Here is a 26127-nt window from a genome sequence, read left to right as displayed (position 1 = left end):
CCGAGGAGTGTAAGGTGTTGGGTGATGGACTTTGCCCTGCAGCAGGAGCTGCTGAACTTTGATCGACAAGTTGTGGCGGTCACCACCGGCTTGAGGACTCGACTACGGAATTTTGCTTGGTCAGGTGAAATTTCATCATCACCGCAGGAAAACGACTGTGCTCGATTGATCGCTCTCCTAGCCGAAAATTTTATTAAACCTAGCTTGTTTCTTCGCTGTTTTACAATTACGCGTCATTTTTCAACTCGGCGCAACCATTTGATGAGGTCTTCAAGGTCTACAAATTATTTTTTGGCCGTCTCTAAATATTCATCTTTGAGGCCCATGATTATGCTGTACATCAGCTTCTCTTCCGCAATATTCGGAATTAATTTTCGTATCAATGCCAACTTGGCAGCGACGTAATACAGAACAGATTCGTTTTCCCTTTGTATGCGATTTGTTATCCTATCCTCGGCCATTAGAAGATGGGCCTTTTGTGGAAAGGTTTCTTTTACCTGCTGGCCAAGCTGCTCGAAAGTAATGTTTGCATAGCTGGGAGTTAGTTTTACTGCTGTAAACCATTCTAAAGCTACCCCCCTAAGAGACAATGCGAACACTGTATTCTTTTTTTGCTGTGTTCCAGCCATTATACTCAGAAACGTTTTCAAACATGAGTAGGAATTTATTCACATCCTCTTTTCCCTTACCGGAGAATACTGGTGTTCTAAATGACGTGGTGTTGGCATGCTGAGATTTTTGGTGTCCGCGAGGGGATTTATAATGCTGGGTTGGGTTGCACTATCTGGATGCCGTTCTTCTATTCCAATCTGTGCTAATCTAGCCTGCCTATGCATAATTACTCTATTCGCCAGCCTAGTTATTTCGTCCAACATACGATTGAGCTTACCTTCTAGCGGATTTATGCTGTCCATCGGACATGCGTCATTATTAATTTAGAAAAAGGGTTTATTATTATTGTTATTGTTAACATAATTTATCGCAAAACACAAAATCTATGGTATGCCATTGCATCAGTTACAATTTTGATTAACAAAATTTTGCCTTTGATTCCAATTCATAATGTTCAAAATTTTGATCGCTATTCTTCCATTATTTATACTCAAAATTCCACCATTTAGTATCTCATACCCTGATATATAGTCATTGGCTAGAGGCATAGAGAACGTGTTCGCTTCTAGCCTCCAGCTTCGCTCACAACTATTATCTCGGGGTGATGAGACTGCACCGGGAGATTGGTAGATCCTCAATAAAAATACCGTTGTCTCGTTCCACACATTTAAATCTAGGAAGGATATTCGAAGGGATTGTACCCAGTAAGGCAATTACCACTCACTCACCTTGCTCAGTCGTAAACCTCGTCGTGTCGACTCCAGATTGATACAGTCCAATTGTAAACTTTACGGTTGACAGTCGATGGTAGCAATAAGAGCAATGAGAGTGCTGAGACGACGTGTCTCGCTAATTTATGCTCCTGCCAAGTTGGAGCGCACATATATTATGCTGAGCAAGGGTCTTGCCTACGTCAATCTTGCCCTACCGTGTACAGTGCTGTTAAAAAAAAGTAATTCAAAATGACAGTGTGTGAATTGTCAAGGTCAGATACAGACTTCGGGAAATGGTTTACCGACTTTTCAGGGTCCCCAACAATCGTAAGGATTTGGTATTTTCTGCATTATAAAGGTCTGAAATTTCATCAAATTAACGGTTTTTATTCCTCAAGTGCAAAGATAATCACTTGAGAAGGAAAAGAGTGTGTAGAATTCTACATTTTCACCACGTCGGGAAAAGTTTTCCAACCCGAAAATTTCCCAGCCTGGTCAGGAAATGACAAAATTTTCCAGTTTCAAAGTCGAAATTAAAAATTTTCCCTTCCCAATCATGTTCAAAAAATTTCCCATCCCGCATACCTCTAATTACGACAGTCAACATAATTCTAATGTCTCTGGTGAAAACATTTTCTCTTATTTCGTTGGACATTGCAGTTAATTGCTGTAACTTACAGCCTGTAAATCACATAAAACAATATTATTTGTAGCCTAATAAAATATCGCTACAAATTAACTATTAGAATTACATGAACTTTTCCCAGATATCTCTGGGAAGTGCCTCCTTTGCTCCTCTCCCTTTGCAGGCACCCTTAATTAAGATCCAAATTTAAATTATGACTAATGAAATTTTGAGATGCAAGTTGAGTTCTTTTTTTGGTAAGTATACCAATTCCCCGTTGCAATCAATACTTAATTGTGTTAAAACTCCATAATTTTACCATGCAAACATACTTTGCTTAACATAATGGGAAATCGTGGTAAAATTAATGTGGACGTGCAGCTATACAAAACCACCAGCTTTTGGCCTCACATGTCACTATAATTGCCTGTAGCGGACCAGTCTAACAAAATCATTTAGGAAAATTCATTACAGTTTTCCGGCACCGGCTGCCTCAGCCTAGTTACGCCCCGCCCCCTGTTTTTAGCGCACAGGCTCACACGAAAATTAAGTTTAAAAAATTCTGCCCTTCGTTCTCCTGGGATGGCCATTTCTCTAACATAGCAGAAGGCATTTTTTGCAAAGCTCGAGACCTAAAATGAAATGAATTTTGTAGCCATTGAAGTGTATTTTTTAAGATTTGAGTAAGTTTTGCTCAAAATCACTTTTACAATTGAGGTGAAATTTTGGGAAATATCATTTAAAATATTGAATTTCTGAGGCATATTTTAAAAATAAAATTAAAAACTGTATCTGCATAGCGTTGCCATACGGTAACATCACCATTATGAGTAAAAATCGAACAAGTGATGCAAAATCTTGAACAGAAAATATCATAGGTTTCACATTACATGTTTACTAAATGTTGAAAGCATGCAGCACTTAATAATGAATGCCAATCAGATATAAACACCATAATTACTTTCGAATGATATTTTGAATAAAAAATATCGAAGATCAAAATAAATACATAATCTCAACATCATTACTTAGACTGGACTGATGAGGAAGATATAGTGTGAAGAGTGCAGAGCACATACAAGGCGAACCAGAGCTGTGGGAAGACACCAGTGGGAAGAACAGAGTGGTTCAGTGTAAGTAATGGACTAAAACAGGGAAGTGCTCTTTCTCCACTGCTCTTCATAATTACAATGGATGCAATTAACGAAGAGGTGGGTAAGAAGGTAGGAGAGTAAGAGATGAAGGCCCTGTTGTTCACTGATGACTTAGTAATATGGGGGAACAGGGAAGAAGTAGTACAGAGACAACTTGATAGTCGGAATGAGGAAATCAGAAGAGTAGGAATGAAATTCAGTGCAGAATAGAGCGAGGTGCTAATAACAACAAGAAACAGAGCCAGAAATGAACCAGGATGGACACGGAAGAGTTGAGGTTAGTCGGGAGTTTCAAATATCTAGGAAGCATAATTGAGAGAAGTGGAAGAATAGATGAGGAGGTAAACAGAAGAGAAGAAATGAGTGGTGGACTATATCAAAGCGTTCGGATTAATATGGAACAGGGATGTACCTGTGAAATGCAAGAAGCTAATATAACACATACTATGTGCCAAATTACGTACGGAGCGGAGATTTGGACAGTGACAGAGAGAGACAAAAGAAAGATGCAGGCAGTGGAGATGAAATTTTTAAGGAGTATATTGGGGAAGACTAGAAGGGATAGAATAAGGAATGAGGAGATCTGACAAACAGTGGGTGTGATGAAGCTTCAGGACAGGATAGATCAGTCACAGATGAGATGGTTCGTACACATGAAGAGGATGGATGCAGAAAGTCTACCAGTAAGAGCTTACCATGCACAAGGAGTGGGAGTAAGGCCAAGGGGAAGACCAAGATGTTGATGGAAAGAGCAGATAGCGGAGAGTGTTAGGAGAAGATGACAAGATTGGAACACCGTGGAAAGAGAGGAGTGGTGGAAGACCAGGAAAAAATGGAGAGGCTTGACTTCTATGCCGACCTAGCCAGAGGCCGGAAGCGGCGAAGGATGATGATGATGATGAAGACTGGACTGAACATAACGGTCCCAAACCTAGAGCGACTCCAGGCTCTGTCTACACACTCAATGTAGAGAATGTTTCACCACAAAAGTACCGTAATGTTGAGTGTTACTACATGGTAACGCTATATGTTTAAGGGTTAAATTCATGGCAGAATGAGCTTTATCTTTGCTGAAGAGTTGTACTGTATATTTTACACATGCATATTTGCTGCATGTGTGCATGTGTGAACCAAGAAAATCATTCAATGCATTTTCCTCAAGAGGCTGTAGATATGAAATCTCATAATCATGACATGGGCTTGGAAGTTGATGAAAAAGAAGGAAGATAAAGAAATGTCACTTCTGCCGTTTTAGTGGAGAAAGAAAAGAAGATAAAAGAAATAAGGTCCATTTATTGAAAGAAAAAGAAAATCTACAGAGAGAGAGAGAGAGTGAGTGGAGAGGGAGAAAATCCCAGTTTTGTAACCTAAGGGGAAAAGAGCTGAAAAAAGAAAGAAACTGCAGAGAGAACAAAAGAGAGAGAATGACACCATTCTCCACCGCTGTATTGATGCATAGTTGGTTCAATACTTTGTTAGATTTTGATTTTGTTTATTTTACTTCGCTTTTCGGCCACTTTTGGCTAATTGCAAAGATGAGGATGAGTGATGATATGATGAAATTGATGAAGGGACCCTCACATACACCCATGCCCAGGCTGGGATTCAAAGCAGGGAACCGTAGCATTGTAGTGCACTGTGCTAACCACTCCACCATGGAGGTCGGCAATACTTTGTTAGATATTGATGGAACATGACATTGCATATAAAAACAATGATACATTTAGAGGTGTGCTTGTGAAATTCTAATGATAAATTTCGAAAGTTCCCATACATTTACTTCACTTGTGGTAAAGAGCAAAACAAGTTTCAGTGCAAAGTGCTCTCCTGGACATTCTAAACAACAGAATGCAATGTTTTTTCTCTATTGGTACAGGAAATAAAAATTGTAATGTTTCAGAGCAGCAATGTTACCAAGAATTAAAAAAATGCTGTCAAACGATACCTTGATGCATGACAAATGGAACTGTAATGCCGTTCGATGCAACAATGCTAAGAGAGACGTGCAAAAGAGAAACCAAGCTAATGTTTATTTCAATCCTTCAGCAATGTGCCATGAAAGACTTAGAAGCCTGCTGTGCAGTGCTGCTGATGGGCAAGCATTCAAAGAATGTACTACACATGACACACATGTGCGTCAAAGGCACACAGCTACAACCCCATATGACGCATATAGGCATCACCTATTTCCTATTTTCTTTTTGAATGCATGCTTTTACTGAATCACCCTGAATACACATACATGTTTCAGAGACACGTTCTGTCTTCAACTTCAGGGGGTATTGTATTTTCTTCCTGTGTTATCAGTAGGCCTCGAATTTTGGGTTAAAAGTCTTTTTTCGTTACAGGCAAATAAATAAGTTATGTCAGTGGCATTTCGTTAAAAAATGCAATAACCTATTTTGCTTGTTGGAATTTGTTATAATAAGTTTATGTACCTAAATCAGTTTTGGTTTTTATGTATATTTTAAAAGTTTTGTAGGATTGTATATCACAGAGGTATTTGCACTTCTTCCAAGTCCATGACGTTTTTTCAAGGCTTGAAACAAAGCAAAATGTCTGTTGCCTGCATGGTTCAAGTGTAAACGTGTGATCCATGTGGCCTTGCTCACTGTCGTGTTATTTGATGGCTTTGTGGCATGCAAGCTTTGCAATGTAACAAGATCCTCACATACAAGAGGCTAGATTGACTGGATAACATGTAAAAGATTGTTGTGTATTGTGCAGCAAATTATACATATTTTTTTTTTTATCAACAAGTAACAGTAGTAACAATTAGTGAATAATTTTGAAAATGAATATTTCTTATGGTTTCTTTGAAATTTTGTCTTTAACGATGCATGTAATCAATATTTTTGAGAAATTTTGAACAAATTTAAGTTTTTTAGAGCCTAGTTCATGATTTTTTTCAGCCTTATTTACAATTTTCTGAACCTATAAGTCAGGGTGGGCCCAGCCCAGTTTTCCCCATGCAGGTTTTTCAGAAAAACCCACAAAAAAAAAAAACAGTCTCCCATCCTAGTTACGTGGCCAAACCATTTCATCTGTCTTTTGATTAGATGGTTTTGAATTGATGTTTGTTCCAGCTCTTCTCTTATCCTTTCATTTCTTACTCTATCTCTTCTTGTTTTGCGTACTATCTTTCGGTAGCACTTCATTTCTACAGTTGTTATCTTACTAATTTCCTTTCCTTTCGTTGATCAGCTCTCACTTCCATACAATAGTATTGACTCTATTACTGAAACTGTCCCCTTGTTTTACTCTTCTATATCCATCGTAAAGGTTTGTGATGTTTCGCTGTTCAGTCAAACAACTCCTTCTACTTTCTCATACATCGACTTTACTGCTCTGAATAGTCTTGGTGGGACCTTCCTTCTTTTTAGCAATTCCCATATTACCTTCCATGGTATCATGTTGAAGGCAGCTTTCAAATCGAGGAATGCCAGGTTTGCTTCTTTTCCTCTGCTCAAAAATCTGTTCGATATGGTTCGCATTCAGAATATATGGTCTTGTGTCTGTCTCCCTGGGCAGAATGTCGCTTGTTCCTCTTCAAAGTCTGGTTCTAGACAATCTCACAATCTTCTTTCCAATATACTTTCAGAGTATATTTTCATTACTACCGAAGAGAGGCATACAGCTCTATAGTTTCCACAGTCTGTAGTATTTCCTTTCTTATAAATGAGTATTATAATGTTCTTCTCCCAATCCTTCGGTATTTGCCCCTTTGTCCAAATTTTTTGAAACAATGTGGTTAATTCCACCTTTAGCACATTGCCTCCATATTTTATAAACTCTGGGTACATTTCATCCCATCCTGCTGCTTTTCCATTTCTCATTCTCTTAATTGCATCTTTTACTTCTGCTTCTATTATATTTCTTTCCATCTCTTCTTCCCTACATATACTTCATTATCTTGGTTGGATTCTCCTCTTTCTTCTTTCCTAAACTTTTCTGCATAGTACTGTCTCCAAACCTCTAGGACTTTTCTCGTTCCAGTTTCCAATTCGTTATTCTTATTCCGTACACTCCTAATTCCCTTGCCATATTTACCTCTGATGTTCTTGATCACCATCCAGAATTTCTTCTTATCTTGTCTGAAATTCTCCTCTACCTCATTTCCAAATTCTGCCCAAGATGCTTCTTTTGCTTCTTTCACAATCTGTTTGGCTTCATTCCTCTTCTTCTTGTATTCTTCATATTTCAGTGTAGTAGATGTTTCCATGTAGTTTTTCCAGGCTTTTTTCTTTTCTTTTACTGCATTCTTTACTACCTCATTCCACCATTTTGTCCTACGGGTTGATTCAGGTTTAGTTCTAGTTTTTCCACATACTTCATCAGCTGATTTTAGTATAATTTGTTTCATATGTGACCAATTTTGATCTATGTCATCATCTAACTCCTCTATTCGTAATGTATTTATCTTATCCCCTAATACTCTTTTGTATTCCTATGCTTTCTCTGTGTTTTGGAGTTCCTCTCTCTTAATTCTGGTATATGCTTTTGTTGCTTTCCTTTTTCCAGCTCTGAAGTTTGTATCTGTGACTAATAGTCTGTGGTCCGTAGTTAACTCTGCCCCTCGTATAACTTTTACATCCCGGAGATATCTTCTCATAATATCTTGGAATATAATATAGTCGTTTATGCTTTTGGCTTCTCTTCCATCACCTTCAAAAGTAATTTGGTGAATTTTCTTGTGTTTAAAGTATGATTTTCCTATTTTCTTCTTATTTACCACACAGAAGTCGAGCAGTCTTTGTTCATTTCTATTTTTGATCTCTTCTCCTCCATATGGCCCAAGCACTCCCTGCCCATTTCTTCGGTCACTCTTCCATTTAAATCACCAGTTCTGATTTTGATGAAATTTGGTATGAAGGACACATATGAAAAGGTAAGTAATTCTGCCAATTTTCAGATTTTTATTTTGAAAATTGTCCAACATACAAATCAAAATTTTCATAAAAAATTACACTCTCATACTTACAAATGGCTACAACTTTTACCCTAATTGTAGTAGAGTGAAAATTCAAACAACGTTGAAAAGCTAAGGAATAGAGCTTTCCTTCAGTTTAAAGGTCATTCACTGTGACCTTTGACCTTGAATATTTCAAAACATGCCATCAGAAAATTATGAAAAGATATATTTTATTGTCACAACATTGTTCTACCCATGTACCAAATATTAGGCTGGCACTGCAATGGCAAGGCAGTGCAGGATTAATGGGAGTGTCAAGCTGCATACTACTGTAGGTAAGGCACAGAACCATACCATGCAATAAATATTTCATACCTTGAGGATTTGTGTTTATTATACATGAAATGTGTATATTTTATAAAAAAATCAAAAGGTTTATCAGAAATATGCTGCTATGTGACAGTAACTTTATTTGATAGACACAATTTTCATCAGAAAATAGCAACAAATCTTGGAGATGAGAGATTGAAACTGCAGCCATTTTAGTCAATGGCAGGGCTTCTTCTTAGCCAATGGCAAGGCTTCTTATTAGAGCCAATGGCAGGCCTTATTACATCTAATGAGAAAGCTTGCTGAAACACCATTTTACATTTCCTGTTATTTCACTTCTGAGCTTGTGAGTGTGTGGTTCATTGTACAATTGAAATTAGTTTTATCAGTTTCCTGCATGAACAGTTTCGTTAACCAAAATTGACTTTAAAAGCCAATTTTTTTTGTTGTAATCCACTGTGTAAAAGTGGACACACAAGGTGGAGAAAGAATCTGAGAAAAGTACAGTCTTGGTTGGGTCAGAAATGTCATTAACATTCATGAAATAACATTAGAACAGAAAATATGTAGTTCGTGCAGAAAATCGCTCTCAGAAATGCCAGGTCCATCATGTATAACTGAAACAGATGCAGGGTCAGAACAACCTGAGTTATCAAGTGAAGATTATTCAGAGGTAGAGGTGCAGAGTGAGATATGGACTGACAGAGACAAACTTGAAGAGGCTGAATGATACATTACTTTCTCTAGGTGAATCTCCTGTGACAAAACAAAAATTAGGTGTTGGACGGTACAGTAAGAAGAAATTTAAGAAATTTGGTGAAGTTATAAAATACTATTATGGTGTTCCAGAATGTAAGAATCTTGAAAGTCGAAGCTCCTTGTGGAAGAGCAGGGTATTTTAGCAACTCCAAATCCTAGGCCTGGGAAGACTCGCAGTGACAGCACAATGGAAAACGTTATTGCATACTATAATAGTGATGAAGTGAGCCGTTGTTTACCAGGAAAAAATATTATGTTACAGTGATTGAAACAGGATCAAAAGTGCAAAAATTAGAAATGTCTAGTTCTAGGAAATCGGAAAGAAATATTTCAAAGATTTAAAGACAAGAATCCCAATGTCAAAGTAGAGTTTTCAAAGATCTGTGAGTTGCGTCCAAAGACTTGTGTGCTGGCTGGTGTAAGTAGAACACACTGTGTCTGTGTGTGTTGTGCCCATGAAAATGTAAAACTTATGCTAGCAGGGTGCCAATTACAATACTTAACTCGTAATGATGAATTACCAGTTAGACCATAACAAAGATTGCCTTGCAAAAATTACTTGTAACCCTCCTCTTCCAGAATGCTGCTTCGTCAACTGTGATTCTAGTCCTGGCATAGCACACTTACTGGAACAAATAAGTAGCATCTTAAACATGAATGGGATTGATGAAATTGTATATAAATTGTGGACTACAACTGAGTGATAGCACAACATTTATGACAGTCTGTAACACTGTAGAAGAATTCCTCGAGACCTTTGAAGCAAAAGTGAAATTGTTTTTGCCACATTCTTTCATAGCTATTCAGCAGTCATGCTTTCTGTCAAATCTGAAAGAAAATCTTGATATAGTCAGTGTGTAGTGATATGTGATTTTGCCGAGAATTATTCCTTTGTACTGCAGGTTGCAGTCCAAGGATACCATTGGAACAATTCCCAAGCTACTCTTCACCCTTTTGTCGTTACAAAAGTTCACACACACTTCAGTTGGATCATGTTTCTTTTGTTGTCATCTCAGAATGTCTCGAGCATGACACTTGTCAGTGTTCACCTTTTCCATAGCCAATTGTTGCAGTTTATGTCATCAAAATTTGGCAAGAAAGTAGAACACATCTATTACTTTTCAGATGGCACAGCTTCACAATATAAGAACAGGAAGAATTTTGTCAATTTGTGCCATCATGATGTAGATTTTGGTATCACAGCTGAGTGGCATTTCTTGGCCACCTCACATGGAAAGGCACCATTAAGAGATTAGCTGCACGTGCCAGTCTTCAGTGTTCATACAATGACCAAATTATGACACTGCTACAACTGTATGATTGTGCTTTCAGAACATTCCTTCTTGCCATTTTAAATACAGCACGGACAAGGACTATGAGAATCACAGGGAGTTCCTTGAGAAACATCATAGTCGACCAATTCCTGATACTCAATAACTTCACTGGGTAATACCAGTAAGCTGCACAGCTGTTAAAACCAATATGTATTCAAACTCAGCTGAATACAAGGTTGAGTCAGTGTTGCTAAATCCATTAGAACTGGATCTGGAGGATATTCATGGCCATGTCATTGTTGTGTATGATAACCAGTGGTGGGTTGGGTGTGTTTTGGATGTCAACATTCTTACAGAACAAGTTAAGGTAAGTTTTCTTCACCCACATGGACCATCACTGTCATTCACATACCCAAACAAGTCAGATATATTAGAAGTGGACAAAACAGCAGTCATTACGAAGGTTGACCTACGAACAGCAACAGGTCGGACATATTTTACAGAGCCAAGCGAAATGGAGATTGTCACCACCAAGATGGCATCAATTTCCTAAGGTTTGCAACCTTATCATTAACCAAGCGCTTCACTTGCGTGAACTGTTACATTTCTTGCCATTGTGAAAGTGGAACGTTGTGGCAGTAGTATGTATAAGCTGTAGTACAATTAAAACCACTAGTATACCCTGTAACACACATTGTGAAATTATCACATCTGGAAAACAGTATTACTTTATGTATATGTCCGTGCCTTACCTGCAGGACATATACTCCCGTTAATCCTGCACTGCCTTGCCATTGCAGTGCCAGCATAATATGTATTTGGTACATGGGTAGAACAATGTTGTGGCAATAAAATATATCTTTTCATAATTTTCTGAGATGGCATGTTTTGAGATATTCAATGTCAAAGGTCACAGTGAATGAAACTGTAATGTCATAAGTAGGTCATGTGGGGTATCAATGGAAAGCTCTATTCCTTAGCTTTTCAACGGTGTTTGAATTTTCACTCTACTACAATTATGGTAAAAGTTGCAGCCATTTGTAAGTAAGTTTGATTTTTATTATGTCTGTATCTTGGACAATTTTCAAAATAAAAATCTGAAAATTTTCAGAATTACTTACCTTGTCATGTATGCCCTCCATACCAAATTTCATCAAAATCAAAACTGGTGAGGTCAAAAACTTATTATTTTTTTTTATTGATCTGACATGGAATTACTCTATAAAAAAATATTTCATAGCTTAGGAGAGGAATGGTGGTAAAATCACAAACGTTGTATTTATAACCACCATAAATGCAAAGCTTTTAAGTTGCAATTTTTATAGTTGCAAGATAACTTGAAGGATTGGTCTCGCATTGTATTGGGTTGGTGCGAATGAAATGTCCGTCCCAGGTGCGTCATTGCCAAAGGCCAAAAAAATCAAAACTACAATACCTGGTTAATGAAAATAGTCGCCGTCTGCAGCCACACACTTTTGTCATCGCTCAGCCAACAATTGGATTCCATGGCAAAAGAAGTCTGGAGTCTGCGACTCAAAGATCTCCTCAACGGCATGTTGCACCGCCTGATCATCAGCGAAGGTCTTCCCTGTTAGGAAGTGATCGAGATGCCGGAAGTGATGGTAGTCAATGGTTTATTGTTTATTGTTTATTGAGCAATTTTCACACCGATAATACCCCTGGGGGCATTGGTGCATGTACATTACAAAAGACATGTTGACATCGCACATATATATATCTATACATCAATTTGGCAATTTTTTAATAATAATATAACATAATATAATAGTAAAACACACAATGACAAATTATTTGTTGAAGTGAACTAGTGCTGTAAAAGTACATGTTATATAGTGTATACAATCTAAATTTATTTTATAAAGTTAGTTAATTCTTGAAATTCTTGAACTGAATATAATGTGTATTCCAATAACAATTTTTTCACTTTACTTTTAAAGATTGTGGTTCTCTCAAAATTTTTGTAACTTTTTGGTAATATATTGTATAACTGGATGCCTGAGTAAAAAGGTCCTGTTTGGAATGCAGTTAGCCGCACTTTGGGAATGTGGAAGTTATCTTTTTGTCTGGTATTGTAATCGTGAGTGTCTATGTTCCTTGGATAGCTCGATTTTGTTTCGTGTATGAAAGTAAGTGTTTCAAGTATGTACAGACTTGGAAGTGTTAATATACGTAATTTTTTGAAAAGCAGTTTACATGTATCAGTTTTATGTGCATTTGCCAAAATACGCAATGCTCTTTTTTGAATTTTAAAAATCCTCTGCGATTGAGCCGAGTTTCCCCAAAATTGGATACCGTACCTCAAAATACTTTCGAAGTTTGAGAAATAGATATTTAGCAAACATACTGTATTGAAACTATTTTTTAAGGTTCTTAATTGGTAACATACGGTGTTTAGCCTCTTGCATAAATGGAAGAGAGGTCGGGAGAATATGCTGGTTGAAGAAGGGTTTCATATTTCAACTCATGGAGAGTCTGCACCGTCCTTTGTGCGACATGTGGGCGAGCATTGTCGTGCAACACGAGGACACCATGTCTGTGGACCATTGCTGGATGCTTGTGGAGAAGTTTGTGGTGCATTTCATGGAGTTCAGCACTGTAACAATTTCCATTGATGGTTTCACCTCGCCTGAGAAAGACATGATGGATCACACCCACCATAGACCACCATACCAGCAACAACACCTTCCGTGGCTAGAGAGGTGGTTTCGGAAACCACTCTGGACGTTGATCACGATCCAACCGTTGTCCTGATCGTTTATGATTGTCATAGCAGATCCATTTTTCATCTGAAGTGATAATCCGATGCAGGAAACCATCCAGGTTATTCCTTACACTCAGAGAACTGCACACCTCCAGACGGCGAGTCTTGTTGACCGGTGTCAAATCATGTGGTACCCATGAGTCCAACTTTTTCACTTTACCGATCGCACGGAGCCGCCGAACGGCAGTGGTATGGTGTATGCCTAACTCGTCTGCAATGGCACGAACACTTTTCCAAGGGTCCACTTCCACGGGGTTCCTGAGGAGCTCATCCGAACATGATGTTGGTCGATGGCCACTGGGTTCATTTTGCAATGCTGTGTCACCGGAACGAAATTTGACAAACCAGCTGCGAATGGTGCGTTCATTTACCATTTCTAGCCCAAATGCACTGTTAGTGTCTTTGGCGGCTTGCTGAGCAGAATGTCCCAGTTTGAATTCGTAAAGACAAATCACTCGCAATTGTGTTCTCCATGGTGCACTTTCAGATGACCCTGTTCAGCAACACACTGCCTCCTGACTGTCTGGGTGCTCCAGCCTGTTTGCTGGACTTATACAGAGTTTATGACGTTAAACCTGTGACCTCAGTCAATCCCTGTGTTTTGTGGTTGAGCTGAGTTTCCGACCAGACGTCAAAGCGGACATTTCATTCGCACCAACCCAATATTTGAGAAAAATTGGTCATGTTTAAAGATAGTAGACGACAGACCGTTTAACATGTCTTATGAGAACTTTAAATTATGCTGATATTTTCGTAGATTAAGAAACACAAGTCTCAACAACGTTACGGCATCACTTGAGTTTTCAGTTTTTATTAAAAACTATGTAATATAGGAAGGGTGGGGGTAAGTCGCCAATTTTGAAACCGTGATAACTGCAGCAAATTTATCATAACTAGATACACCTCGGGAATGATTTTGTTTTACATTTGCATTTGTTGAAAGCTTTTCACGATTGCAGATAAAAAAAATGGATTTTTCATGTGCTGAGGTAGATTCCAAATTCTGATGACACTTTCAAATGCCTAAAATACACTTTTGGAGATTAAGAAAAGAAACTCTTTAAGAATTTTAGGGCATTACTTAAGCTATAGTTTGACAATAAATGTTTTGAAACATAATGCATGATTGGGGAGTGTTGGGGACTAAATTGGAGGTGACCAATGTTTTGACCATGGGAATTGCCATTCTCATAGCAGTGAGATATATCGGAGAACGTATAAGGTATTCCATTTGGACGAAATCAGCCAGACAATTAAATATGGCAAACTTATAATTTGTCATGGTTAATACACGGAGGAGGTATGTATGCTTGAAACATCCAGAAAATAAATGGAAAACACAACTGTGATAAACAGTGAACAAACTGTATTGTACCAAATTTAAAACATTGTTTTGCGTAGTATTTTGGGATTATTTAATGGCATATGAAATAAATGATAAAAATGTGCTGCATCTTGAAAAACATATACTTAACGTGCTTAAATTTGAGTATTGTTGCAGGCGGAAGAAAGTAAGAAACGTGGTTTTATTTGTCCTTTTTTTTGCCTTCTTCGGCATTTTTTGGTTTATTGGTCCTTTTTTTAGGTCTTAACTGCTTTTTTTGCAACTTCACCTTCTTTCGACTACGTTTTTACTGCTCATTCTCAATTCGAATCATCATCAGTTCATCACCTCTTAAACATACTTTCTGTAGTAAAGAAAGAAAGAAATATATTTGAACCATCCCTGAAACGAGAGAAAAACATTTTTGGACGACTGTGAAATAGGATCCGAAGTCCTATTTCTGTAACCCTAGTGTGGTTAGTCCAAATATGATTTTTCAAGTTATGTTAATCTAAAAAATATATAATGTCTGTTGGAGTTGCGTTGATTCTTGTAAGAAAACACAATCACAAATGCACACGCTGATTCTTTTGAGACATCTATTTTCTACCTGTAATGCACTAACTACCATGAAGTATCACTGAAAGGCAATTCTAATCACTTTAGACGACGTATGTTCTTAGTAATGTCCAGCTGTGGTTACCGTGATTCGCGCCATGTTGCTTCTCACTCACTAACCGTTTTCTTTGCTTGGCGCCCACGCAAACAGCTGATACATTGACCACATACGCCATCTCTTGAGAATAAAAGTAATTTAACCCACATCATCAAAACCAAATAATGAAAACAAGAACACATTCCTATACATATTTATCCCTCTTGATTGGATAAATTCCAATCAACAGATTTGCTAATTCAATTGTCATTAGGTAAGGGAATCAATTTGTTCACTGGTCTTTTAGTAAAACCAGTTTTTGATCTAATTTTGGCCACACGCACTACACCGTCTTTACCAGGAAACGTCTCTTCCACTACTGCTATTTTCCATGTAAGTGGAGGTGCGTTGTCTTCTTTGACCAGAACCACCATGCCTGGTTGAAGATTTTCTGTTGAAGCCGTCCATTTATGACGCTGTTGTAGTTCGTGGAGATAATCCTTCGACCATCTTTTCCAAAAATGTTGTTGTAATTGCTGAATGTGTTGCCATCTAGAAATACTGTTTTGGGGCAAGTTAGTTAAATCAGGCTCAGGTATGGACATGAGAGGTGACCCTATAAGAAAGTGACCAGGTGTTAAGTAAAAGGTGTCACTGGGATTATCAGATATTGAGGTCAGGGGTCGGGAATTGAGGCATGCTTCAATTTGCGTTAACAATGTTGCAAGCTCTTCGTATGTCAAAGTAGCATTTCCCACTATCCTCTTAAAGTGATATTTCATAGACTTTACAGCGGCTTCGCACAATCCTGCAAAGTGGGGCGCGTTAGCTGGAATGAAGTGCCAGTTGATTCCATCTTTTATTGCAAAATCTTCAAGTCCACCTTTTAGCTGTTCTGCTTTGAAGAGTTGACTGAGCTCTCTCAGTTCTCTATTAGCTCCAACAAAATTAGTCCCGTTGTCACTGTATATGTTTTGACATTTTCCTCTTCTAGAAACAAATCTGCATAGAGCAGCGATAAATGCCTCTGATGTTAAGGAAATAACTGCTTCAATATGCACTGCCTTAGTAGCCATGCACACAAATATAGCTACATATCCCTTGGTAGTGATTCTGCTTCTTCTGTTTGTTCTTATGATACAAGGACCAGCATAATCTACTGCTGTATTTAAAAATGGACGTGATGGTGTGACTCTTGGGCTTGGTAATTGCCCCATGAGTTGATGTGACGCCTTGGCTTGCAACTTAAAACATATTAAGCATTTATGCAAGACAGATCTTACTGTTTGTCTGATATGTGGAATCCAGTATTCCTGTCTTAAAGAGCTTATCAACAATTGAGGCCCTGCATGTAATAAACGACGATGTTCTGATTCAATTATGAGTTGCGTCAGATGATGTTTGGTAGGCAAAATTAATTGATATTTGCTCTCATATGGCAATTCTGAATTTTCGAGTCTTCCACCAACTCGTAACAGCTGTCTGTCATCAATAAATGGATGAAGATCCTTGATAGGACTATTTTTTGATACTTGTTTTCCTTCTTCTAGATCATGAATTTCTTGTGGAAATGAAATGCGTTGCACAATTAAAATACATTTCATTAGTACTGCACGTAATTCAACATAAGAAAAGTTTCCTGTTCTCTTCGAAGTAGGATTCTTAACATTGTAAATGAATCTGTAGCATGTTGCTACTACACGAAGCAATCTCTGTAATGTGGAAAATCTCAGCATGAAATCTGCTTCTGTTCCATGTATCTTGCTAAACATTGATGTAACTATCTTCCTTTGTTCTGTTATGCATTCTTCAAGTTCGCTATTTTCCATAACATGTAATGGCCAAGTATCTTCTTTTAACCACGTAGGTCCATTCCACCAAATTTCCGAATCCTTGAGGGCTCTTGGTTCTACTCCCCTTGTTATCAAATCTGCTGGATTACACTTAGATGTGACATGATGCCATTGGTTAATAACAGAAAGTTCCTGGATCTGTGCAACACGGTTACCTATGAAGGTTTTCCATCGGGGGGGGGGGGGGGGGGACGCTGCTAGCCACCCAAGTACGATTTTTGAATCTGTCCAAAAATATGTACTGTCAATTGGAATTCTCAAAATTGGTGTTGTTTTCTTAACTAGTTTAGCTAATAGAAGAGCACCGCACAATTCTAGTCGTGGCAAAGTAACTTTTTTGATTGGCGCTACTCTTGACTTTGCGCACAGTAATTTAACATTGATTCTTCCTGACTCATCTCTTGATCTGATATAAATGCAACAACCATAAGCTTCTTCTGCTACATCGCAGAATCCATGTATCTGAATGTCATTTGTCTTTTCTGTTGTCAGTACAAATCTCTCTATTTGGATGTGAACTATATCTGGTAGTTGTTGATACAAATTTGTCCATTGGTTTCTTAAATCTGAATCTAATTGTTCATCCCACTCCAATTTACAACTCCAGAGTTTCTGCAAAAACATCTTGTATAAAATGACAGTTGGACTGATAAGTCCCAGTGGATCAAATATGGAGCTAACAATTGACACAACTTGTCGTTTGGTTATGTTCGTTAATGGTGAACAAAAGTCTCCATCTTTCGTTACTTTGCACGAAATTAAAAATTTGTCTGTTGATGGTTGCCAGATGAGGCCTAATGTGTTTATTTCTGCTTCATTATTGAACTGAAATGGTAAATGAACTTCTCTGTGTTCTTCTGGTACTGCTTGCACCAATTCCTCACAATTGGAGCACCATTTGCGTAAAATAAATCCACCTCGTTTCAAGAGTTCATTCAGTTCAGACTGTAAGTTGAGCATAGTTTCAATGTTATCACCTCCTGATGCTACATTGTCACAATAAAAATCCCTTAATAATATGCTGGATGCATTGGGAAAGTTTTCGTTTTCCTGTCTTGCAAGCATTTGTAATGCTGCAACAGCTTGGTACGGTGATGAGGTTAAGCCATAAGTTACAGTTAATAATTCATAAGTTTGTATTTCTTCGTTTGGTGATTTTCTCCACAATATTCTTTGATATTTAGTGTCATAAGGATGGACTCTAATGTTGCGAAACATCTGGGCTATATCTGCTGTAAAAACTATCTTGTGCGTTCTGAACCTCAGTACAATAGAGTATAGATCTTCTTGGACTGTAGGCCCTGTCATTAGAACATCGTTAAGGGATAGTCCACTGTCTGTTTTTGATGATCCATCAAATACAACTCTCACAGGTGTTGTAGTACTTTCTCTAATAATAGCATGATGCGGTAGGTAATATGACTCCTTGTTCTCTTCATCAGTAGTTTTAATTTGCTTCATGTGGCCTAATGATTCATAATTGTCCATGAATTCACAATAGTTCTGCCTGAGTGTTGGCTGTGTTGTTAATCTTCTTTCCAACTGATGAAATCTTTTGTCTGCTTGTTGAAACGAATTCCCTAATTCAGTATGATTTGGTTTGAATGGTAGCCTAACCATAAATCTACCATCCTTCTGCCTGATGGTTGTTTCTTGAAAATGCATTTCACAATCCATTTCTTCTTTGCTCTTGGTCTTTGTGAATACTTCCTCTAACTCAAAAAACCTCTGTAATTGTAATTGAAGGCTATCTTCAGTACGTACAAAACATGAAGTAACTGTTGTAGGTGCTTCACATTGTTGAGGCATAGTTCCTGCTAAAATGTATCCTAACTCTGTATCTTGAAGTACAGGATAATTTCCTATTCTTGTTCTTCTATCTGAACGTAGTAGCAAGAAAAATAGTTCAGATCCAATCAACAAATCTATGCTGCCTGGCTGATGAAATGAAGGATCAGCAAACTGAATATCCTTTGGGAGATTCCAAGTACTGCAATCGATTACCTGTGTGGGCAAGTCGCCTGTGATTTTTGGTAACACAAGACACTTCACTGTTGTTGTATAATTAGATGTTCTAGACTGGATTACAACATCTACACAATGTTTAGTTTCAAGACAAATTGTTTATTCCCTGGACTGGAACAACATAGTTTTCTTTCTTCAGTCGCAGTTTCTGCACTAATGATGTAGTTACAAAATTTGACTGACTCCCACTGTCTAAGAGGACTCTGCAATAATGAAATTGTCCATTGTTGCCTTTTACCTTCACTAAGGCAGTTGACAATAAAACTTGTGAAGTGTGTCTTTCTTTGACTGTACAATATGAAGATTGAGGTGCTTCATCTCTTGCCCCATTGTTGCTTTCTTGAGGATACACCCTACAATTCAATTGTTGTCTATTGCTTGTATTGTTACTGACACTCGACGATCTTGGTCTTTCAGGTGTATCCCTATGCAAGAGAGTATTATGTTTCAAATTACAAATTTTGCAATTTCCAGATTTACAAAATTTCAATGAATGTTTTGAAGATAAACAATTAAAACAAAGACCTTTGTTCTTCACAAATTCTTGCTTCTGTTTATAACTTGCCTGTAAGAAAGTCTCACATTGGTACAAAGTATGATTTGCGGAACAGTACATGCACTGAATGTTAGTGGATGTTGCTAAATACGTGTTGCTTTGTTTCATGAATTTACCTTGTTTATCATGTGATAGAAACTGCTTAGCATTGGTGTCACTATGTGTCGGTTTCATGTTTTCTAAAGCTTGACACCTGCGCTCTACAAATGCAAATAATTCTGACAAGGTAGGAAAGTAATCATGCTCTTGTGATAATTCAAATTCCTTACGAGTATTGTGATCCAAATGTGATACAAAATGTTGTGATAAAATGACTTCATCCAAAGGCACCTCAAGTTTAAGAGCCTTTAAAGCATTCAGATTTGAGGTTGCTGTATTTACAAACTGTCTCAATTCATTTGCATCTTCTTTACGCACCGACTTTATGTGTAATAGTTCACTAACGTAATGTGATGCAATAAGCCTGCTATTATCATATCTTTCAGTGAGCAAGTTCCATGCTACTGTATAATTTGCCTCACTAACTTGCAAGTTTGAAATGAGCTTACTGGCTTGTCCCTTTAAAGAGGACCGCAAATAATGAAATTTTTGTATTGCTGGTAATGTATTGTTATCATGGACCAACACTTTAAAATTGTCCTTGAATGGAAGCCAGTTTTCATAATATCCATCAAAAGAGGGTATGGAAATCTTTGGAAGTCTAAGTTGAGACTGAACTGACGTAACAGAACTAGTACTAACACTGGGCTGATGCATTTGATCATGCCGCATCACTATTGTCTCCATTTGAGACCTAATGCTGTAGTACTTTTCTTCAAATTCTATTCTGTGAACTTCCTCTTCGGATGCTTCCGATTGAAGTTCCAAACTGGTTTGAACATCATTGAATTTGTCCCACATCTCAGTCAAATGACTTAATCTCAGTTTAATTTCCTGAACACTCTGTATATTAATGTCAAATGCATCGACAAATGCTTTCATACGGGTCAATTGCCCTTTGTAGCTTCCTCGCACAACTTTTAAACGTTTAATCTCTGCCTCTGTCATGGTGAAAGGATAACTAATAAGGTGTCACAATAATGCAATTAATGAACGTAATGTAATGTAAAGAAAGGAAAAGGAAATGGTACTAAAATGAGCCTGATTACCTGCAAACTTCAGTGCTGCCGATGTTGGACACACAATCGTCTCGCCGGTTGGAAACACTGCTGCACTGCTCGCACGAAGAATCTGCTGATTTCCTTCCCCGCCTTCTGAATATGCTTGCTACGCAATAAATTTAGTATCGAGATTCCGGAATGTCCCTTCTGCCACCCGCACGAAACGTTCAGTTCTTGAGACACGAATCCACACAACTGGACCACGCTATGTCAATGCAAAACTAGAACACACCGTTCACCACAAAGTTTACAGTTCACAAAGTCAGGTAGATGTAAGACATCCAAGGCTTGGAGGACCATAAAAATGTTGGAGTTGCGTTGATTCTTGTAAGAAAACACAATCACAAATGCACACGCTGATTCTTTTGAGATATCTATTTTCTACCTGTAATGCACTAACTACCACGAAGTATCACTGAAAGGCAATTCTAATCACTTTAGACGACGTATGTTCTTAGTAATGTCCAGCTGTGGTTACCGTGATTCGCGCCATGTTGCTTCTCACTCACTAACCGTTTTCTTTGCTTGGCGCCCACGCAAACAGCTGATACATTGACCACATACGCCATGTCTTGAGAATAAAAGTAATTTAACCCTCATCATCAAAACCAAATAATGAAAACAAGAAAACATTCCTATACAATGTCTGAAAGAAGATGCATTTCATTCATATAGTTTTTTTCGCACTGTGTGTTCCATACCACCAGAATTTTGTATTTTTTTAATTCATTAAATATGTAATTAAAACTGAAGTCATTAATTAATTTGGATCACATTTATACATCCTTCTTTCAGTTTTTAGGTCCTTTTTTTGATATTTTTGTCTTTTTATAGGTCTTCAGCTTCCGAGCCCTAGTTATAATATATTTTGTACCCTCCACCCCCCGGTAGTCTGATTGTTGGATACACAATCCTCCTCAGGGAATGCAACCCTGATAACTTATCTTAAAGCAACAGTATTAACTATTACACCCTCCTCCAGGAAGAGTAGAATCAAACTGTTGGACAAATATTGTAGAACAGAATATGTTAACAGAAATGTTAAATAGCTTTTGATTTAGTCTCCCTGTCTTTATCTCTGGAGAAAGGCTGCGCATATCGTCAGAGAAGGGGAGGAAATAAAAGTAGGCAGAGCGAAGCAGTACATGCTGCTGTGAAGGCTGGTAACTGCAGTCGCTCACACCCCCTCACGTATTCATTGGTGGAGCCGTTGTCTCGCGTCACTACTTACGCAGAGACTTGTTTTCGTTTGCCAGCTCCAGAGGTAAATGGACAGGGTATAAAGCAATACAAATTGAATGTTACGATACATTACTACTAGGGAAAAAATGTGTGTTTAATTTTTAAAATATATATTTTTAAACATAACCTGAAAATCGCCAATAAAACCCAGTTTTGCCTACTTTTCTTGAGGGGGTTTATCTGTGAAAAGAAAACAACAGGCAAAGATGCCAACCCTGATATAACCACACTTGTTAGTGCCGAAAAATCTGAGGTCTAGTGATCAACCGCAAAGAACAATTAGGAATGGAACATTTGCATTCTCAGTGTCAAATTGCAGACTATTTAACCATTATAGATTTTTCTCTTTATCAGGACATAGACTGGGTTGTTGCTTCTGTACTATGCAATGACTGATTTTCATTACGGCTACAGGAATGCTCCCTCAGTTGAATATGGAGACTGTAAACCTTTGCATTGAGCAAGAAGCATACATTTCTTCTGGGATACCCTGGACCTTGAAATTCTCCTTGGGGATCTAATGCTGGTGAAGTTCCTTGTTGGAAACGGTATGTTTCAGGTTTATCCATGAAAATAGGTTATTTTTAGGGGCATGCATATTTCGTTTTTGACGAAAAAACGAAATTTGAAAAAACACATTGTAGTGTTAATTTTTCATGTTTTTGAAAGGTGTGAGGTGTATTTTGTGACCATATTTTGTCACGAAATAATGCGAAATGAACTGCAAAAAGCGAAATTAACTCTTAAACACGAAATTCAGGGTTTATTCACCGCTGTGACACCTTCCGAGGTCTGAATTATCCTGAGAGTTATGCAATTCCCGGAAAATTGATTAATTCTGCTGTTAATATTGGAGAAGCAAAAATGGACTCCTTTACACAGAAATAAACTTAATACTCTGATAACTACATAAATGTGCTATTAGAAGTGAAATGTTAATTCTGTGGAATAAGTGTAGTTTTTAAATCAAATTTAGGATTATTTTCACAATTTTAAAACCAATATGTCTTTTTATATACCACTTTTCATCCATTTTTTCACCGCTATAACACCGATATTTTATTTTATTTACCGCTTTTGAACCCGAAATTGACTCAGTTTTTGTACCGAAATTTTGCCTTTTTATTTACCAAAAATATGTGCCTCTAGTTATTTTACATTGCTTTTCTGTCACTTTCGGCTAATCACCAAGATGAGCATCGTGTTTTTGAGTTATCAAAATAATACCATTTTTTTTACAAAGTGTATTGAACATATATATATAGGGGGAGAAGTTGTTAAAAAATACATTATGTTTCAAAATGACGTGAACGATTTCAACTCTGTATATTTAATTCACAAATTGTCAAAATAAGATACAATTTCACACATATGTAATGTAACTGTCCAAGTTTAAGTGGCAATGGTTATCGCGAAGTTAACTCACAAATGGTCAATGGGAGCACCCTTCATTACTCTGCACACGTCAATATGATAATCCAACTCCATCCTGACAGCATGTTCTCATACACAGCGCTAATGCGATTGTTGTTTGCTGGTGGATCTTCATGAAATTTTATACGAAACTTGTTTGACACTCACAACCGACCTGCTCTCGCAACATGCTTTCTCATCGCCACTGGTAGCCATTTTACAACTGGTCAGCCTGGCACCTGGTGGCAGAATTTAGAACTACTGGGAGTCCAAACAAAATCTTAAAGATGTGTTTGAATTTATTTTACTGGATATTTAATCAGTGATTATGTTGTGTTGCTCATGGAACTTGCTTTTATCATTCTTATCATTTTGAAACATGCTGTACAGGGGCGCCGACTTGTCAAAATTATTGGGGGGACTCTGATCACTGAAAAAAAAAATAATGAATGACTCACTCCACTTTTTTAAGTTTTGGCCTCAGTGTTCGGAATCTCGTAAAAGCCCATGAATACCTCAAAAATTAAAATTTTTATTTACAGTTCGAATGCAAAATGTCAATTGTTCACGTATGGATATGTAACAAGTTTCGTCAACCATAATAGCAAAATATTCCCGACTTTTAATATCTGCTACCGCGGAGCGCAAAACAGATCTCTCTAATATATCAATTATCTCGTTCTGAATGTCATGTGAGAGCCATTTATAGTCCGAACGTCCCATCCACTCTCCTAGTTCATGCACATCTTCTTTTGAAACTCTCTTTAGTAAAAATTTTAACAATACTCATAATTATATACTTAGTATATAGTAATAACTCATGTGTTTTGCTGTCTCTGGTCATAGCCCCGCCAAATTTGATGGTTTAGCGGTCTCAGCCCCCCAAAGTTGGATGGTCTATAACATTTCAAATGTGTATTTAAAGTTAAGTTCCTGTGGCACAATTCAGAGTAAACTTTACAAGAGATGCAAAATAATACATTAGATCCTCTTAAGCAAAATTATTTGGGGGGCTCTGCCCCCACAACGTTAACATTGGGGGGGCTCGAGCCCCCTCAAGCCCCATGGAGTCGGCGCCTATGATGCTGTATAGTGGAAATGATTCCTATTTTTGTGCATCACTTTTCCAGATTTGATTTTATCCTGTGCATCTCAATTTTAATTCAATTCATTTAAAAATTAATGAATAAGTGTCCAATTTCACACAAATAATATACAGGTTGCTACAAATAATATTTCATTAAAGTTCATAATTTTAACTTTACTGTTTACAAACTATAGAAAGGCTGTGTTTTGAAATCTGCAAAAGCACATCACTTGAAAATATATGTAAAAAATTGTATTGGGAGAGTTTTGTGCCGGAAAGAAAGAAGGCCAGAGCTATGGTAGGAAGTGAAAATTCCACATTCCAGAAGAGAAAGGAGTTTGTGAAAACGTCACTGTAGTAACAACTCCAGTGAATCAAAGTGGAGAAACAATTCTCATGTTTACCACGATCATACAATAGTTAATCATATACAAAAACTGAAATACAATCCCTAATACAAAAGTGTTGCCATATCTGTTCTGAAAAATCAATTTTACATACTTCGCTCCTCTGTTGAAATTGTTTATTGCAGGGGGAATAGTGTCTTTTGTGTGCTGGAGAGATATTTTAATTTTCTTCTGCCTGCACTTGAGATGAGGTGGTCAGAATCTCACTTCCCTTTGAGAAACTGGTTTTAAAAAAAATCATCAACAAACTCCACAATATTGTATATTTTGACATTTATTTACAAAAATTAATGTTCATAAAAATAGTAACAGAATTGCATGCATTTTAGCAATGTGTCTGATAACAATCAGTCTGTCCCATCCTGAATAAATACATTTCGTAAAACCTTTCTCTATATTTCAGGTTGTGCTGCATTGCCAGAAAGCTTCAGATTGGAAAAGATGAGACAAAACTCTGCTAGCTTGTATCTTCCACCACCTGATCCTCCTGCAGTTATTCTGAAATGTTGGAAATATGCAAATCACAAGTAAGCTCTTCATTTTACAGTAAATAGCTCCATATTGGATTCAATATAGTGCCAATCTCGATACATTTTGCAGAGAATCATAAAATGTAATCTGTGAAAGCCATGTGCAGGGACATCCCCAGCAGTGTTGCCACATTTTCCTTTTTGTAGCGAAATTCTGACCAAATTTTAAGCCAAAAGGGAAAAGGTAATTTTGATTAAAAATACGAAAATTTCAGTAAAAATTTAAAGAAATCAGGCAGAATGAAACACATTATATTAGGTTCTACTTCCATATTCACAATTTTTTATTTTATTTTAAGCGTTTATGTATATTAAAATTTCTATTTTTTTTTGTGTCGCTTTTCTATAAAATATTCAGTTAATAGTGTTATGAAATAGTTGATGGAATAAATTAATTATACATGCTTGACCAAGGTTCGAACTTGGAACATCTGGCCTGATTATGTAAGAATTCAGAATTGTTTAATATTTTTTGCAAATATGAACATGGACCAATGAAAATACTAGTTAATACTTATTTATATAGTTATTTATTATCAGCACTCAAAATAAACTATTATTGTTATACGTTCGATTTTTTTAGTTGAAGAGAAAAATTAGTCAAAATGGAAGTTTTTCCAAGAGATTGTGGCAACACTGATCCCCAGTGACGAAATATACGTGAATTTTATTTTACAAAGTAACATAAAAAACGTTTGCATCAGAAGATATGAA

The 26127-nt window shown here is 37.2% G+C and overlaps 1 long non-coding RNA gene across 2 annotated transcripts in view; it reads left to right on the top strand.

Moving 5' to 3' along the window:
* Nucleotides 1-26127, top strand: part of LOC145997013 (uncharacterized) — a 54608-nt gene that overhangs the window by 24916 nt on the left and 3565 nt on the right. For both annotated transcript variants that reach the window (XR_014442844.1, XR_014442845.1), the window contains exons 3-4: nt 22331-22524; nt 25287-25410. This is a non-coding gene — a long non-coding RNA (uncharacterized LOC145997013). The remainder of the gene's footprint in view (nt 1-22330; nt 22525-25286; nt 25411-26127) is intronic.

Source organism: Lepisma saccharinum, chromosome 13 (genome assembly GCF_977018435.1).
Source record: "Lepisma saccharinum chromosome 13, izLepSacc3.1, whole genome shotgun sequence".
NCBI classification, from domain to species: domain Eukaryota; kingdom Metazoa; phylum Arthropoda; class Insecta; order Zygentoma; family Lepismatidae; genus Lepisma; species Lepisma saccharinum.
Note: the sequence above shows the minus strand (reverse complement) of the source record. Positions and strands in the feature narration are given on the sequence as shown.